This window comes from Schistosoma mansoni, chromosome 5 (genome assembly GCF_000237925.1).
Source record: "Schistosoma mansoni strain Puerto Rico chromosome 5, complete genome".
NCBI lineage: Eukaryota > Metazoa > Platyhelminthes > Trematoda > Strigeidida > Schistosomatidae > Schistosoma > Schistosoma mansoni.
Window position 1 is genome coordinate 8515030 of NC_031499.1, and position 3730 is coordinate 8518759.

A 3730-nucleotide genomic window follows, 5' to 3' on the forward strand; every position below is an offset into this window, starting at 1 on the left:
CCATGCACCACTTTGCACTGTAGTCCTTCGCACGATTTCTGGATCATGTTGACAATCTTCTCAAGAACTCAAGTGACTTTCTAATTAGCATCAATCAATGATATACATTATGTAAATTTGATAATCTCTATGGGCCCCATCTATATTAATGTATGTATATTCTGAAAGTTCTCTTATAGTTACATACTTACGAAATTTATAGAAGTATTTTGTTGAACTTAGTTGCCATCTAAATTTTCATCATATTGCTTGAAAAATTCTGTGCTAAGTATACAAGATGACATTGTTTAATTGTCAATCTTTTTGTTTTTGTGTATTGTTTTAATACATTAAACACATTGATTTATGAAAATATTAGAACAAGTCAATCAGTGAAAATGTATAAATTGTTCACAATTAATAAGTATAAATAATGTTTAATGTTCAGTTGTTAGAAGATTAAAAATTTTTTAATAGTTGTATTCATGAGTCGATCTAAGTTAGACTACTATTTGAGAACCTGGAAGCACTGGAAGGACGTTTCGTCCCAGCACGGGACTCATCAGTAGTGCGCTTCCATGGTCCCGTATCAGGATTCGGACTTGGGATCTTCGGTTTCATGTGCGAACGATTAACCTCTAGACTAGTAAGCTGGCCGGCATCTAACGGTGTTAATGTCTAAGTTCATTCGATCCATGAATGTTTGCGCAACCATTCATCCATTGTCTGAGGTAGATACTTGTTGCTATCCGACACAGATTGGAATTTATTGGTCATGGCTTCTCACTAGAACTCTAGGAAATCATTAGTGAGCCAATCACTAGTGAACACATGATGATTATGATCAGAATAGAGTTTGTTGAGTTTGTAGTAAGTTTAATAGTTGAATTCATAAGTCTATGTATGCTAGACCATCACTGAAAACGTTTAAGCACTGGACGGCCGTTTCACCATAGTATAGAATTGTTCAGTGGTACGCATCTACGAGCTGGCATACGGGATTCGAACCCAAGACTTTCGGCATTACATTCCAACGCTTGACCCCTAGACCACTGAACCAACTGTCATCCAACGGTGTTAATATATAAATTCAATCGATATATGATCATTCACAACCCTTTATCTATTGTCTGAAATGGATAATTGTCTCCATCCGACATATATTGGAATTTTTAAATACTACAACCTCCATAAATTCCCATACTGAAAATATATGAGTAAACAATGAATTTTGTAAATTATAAAGCTTTAGTAACAAATTGGTTAAAAACAGTTGTTTATTGATATAATCTTTTTTGATATACTCTATGAAGATTATTATTCATATATCTACTGTTATTCACTTATGCTGATGTATATACTCCCCCTCTTCCAGCCATATAGAATGATGAAGCCTTGTAGGTCCTTCTGGAGAAGAGAGCTACATCAAAGCACGGTACAACTACCGGGGCGGGATAGCTGTTTCTGCACTGTTTATGCAGAACCATTACATAACACTCAACAACCCATTTGTTTGTCGTTTTGTTTTTGTTTGGGCAGACTCATTTTTTTACAACTCTTTTGAATCTTCAATAGTGATGCAATGACTCTTTGTAGCAATCATAATCGTTCTCGGGTATTGGTAGAGTGGTTTATTAGACCGATCTCCACCACCCCCATTACCGCTCACGTTAGTACATAGGATAGTTGTCATGATTCAGGAGGCATGACCAGGACGTGTGAGTCGGATTTTGCCTCCCTAATGTGTATACAGTTAAATCTATATAGAATAAATCTTACCATACATATATATACTACTTAAATAAGTATCTTCATTATTAATTCAATGTAAATAAATAGTCTGACATCTAGATTTCAATGTATCATTACATGTTTTTTTCACTTCATTATTCAAAAGAATTTCTCATAGTTTATCATCATTATCAAATTGTAACTAGGTCCTTTAATATGATTATGTAATACTTATCAATGAGATTGATAAATGTAATAATTAAGTGAACAACTGATTACTTAACAACATGTTGTGTACCTGAAGAAGTACAGTAAACAGCATGTTACTATGACCTAATAATTAATGAGACAACCATGAGATTATGGTAACGTATTCATGAATCCTGGAATTAAGTAGTGTAAGGTTTGTTGTTGACTTCTGTATCTGTTAAATTAAGTAATCTTGTGTTATGTGGCATTACGTACTGATGCAATTGTTTATAAAGTCATTTCTATGTTCCACAGAAAGAGGGGAAGAGATAGAATAGTAATAGTAGTAGTTGATGTTGTTGTAGTTGTAGTAGGGACTATTCCTAAAAGAAGTTTAAATTCAAGATGTGATATAATGGGATCAATATTGGGAAAGTTGAAACTTTGGTTATGATTATTATTCATAACTCTGTTGTATAATTACTAGATAACTGAATGGATCATTTCTATATGTTTTTATTATTTCTTATTGATAACTAATTGACTATGTACTGCATGTTCCGTCTTCTACCACTTGATTGAGCTTTAAGTGTAATCTCTTATTTTGTGTGTTGTATGGTCATGTATTTCTAGTATATTGTAGTATGAATTTTGGGTGATGATTAAATGAAGTACAATAGAAACTTAACTCACTTTATATAACCATTTTCCTATTGGATAGTGAATTAGACAGGAGTTTGAGGACATCCTAGTTGCTATTTAATGGTTAGTATGTCAGTTGTTAAAGGGAAGGTCATTCATTTTAATAACAGTAAAGATGAACTAATCGATGGTCAGAGATTTGCTTCGTAAATCTAACACTTGATATTAGCTAGAATCTTAGTCTGCAACGACCCTATGTTCTCAAAACACAATAAAATATTTATTTGTATTAGATGTTTGGATTTTCCCAGTGATATCTACAACTTCAAATGACCAATCTATTTTGATATATGCGTAATCGTGCGGATTATCTCGATATTTCTATTCAACCACATGCGTTTTATAAGTAGAGTTGAATGTTGGCTAGCAGTGAAATCTAGGATGCTCATCTAGGATTCGTCAGCTGCATATATCAGGATCTCACAGTTGTTGTTCACTCTGGGACTAATTAGATAATAGAATATGGTCTGAAGCGAATGATACTGGATTCGAGTCGAAAAGTGAACATCAACTCTGGGGTGCATGTATATCCAACTGAGGAGTCGCAAGTAGAACGAAATTCATGTCTTGGATTCCGTCCCTACCCATCATCCATCATCCCTGCTGATAATGCTTGTGATTTAACGCAAACGGCACAAAATACATATACTCCAATAAGAGACTGATCAACTACAGTCCTTAACATCACTAAGAATATTCAAACAAGCAATGTAAAATGGATTAATATGTTTATATTCATTCAGTATTGTTTGTTTGAACCTTCCCATCGATTTGTTAGGACTGCAACTGGTCAGTCTCTAATTGGCATATATGCATACTGTGCGTATTGCCTCAATATAGCCTTTATTCACAAGCATGGTAAGCAGAGATGATGGATGATGGGTAGGGACGGAATCCAAGACATGAATTTCGTTCTACTTGCGACTCCTCAGTATGCACCAGCTTAACTTTGATGATGATATTTATAATGATCTCAGTAATATGAAATTCTATTAACTTCAACGTTGCATTTAGATCAGGTACAGTGGCTTCAGGAAAATATCCAGGGAGAATTATCTAAGATAAATGGGGTTAATAAAAAGTCTGTATTGAGTGCTTGTTTTATCATGTTTAAATTTTGATTTGAGGA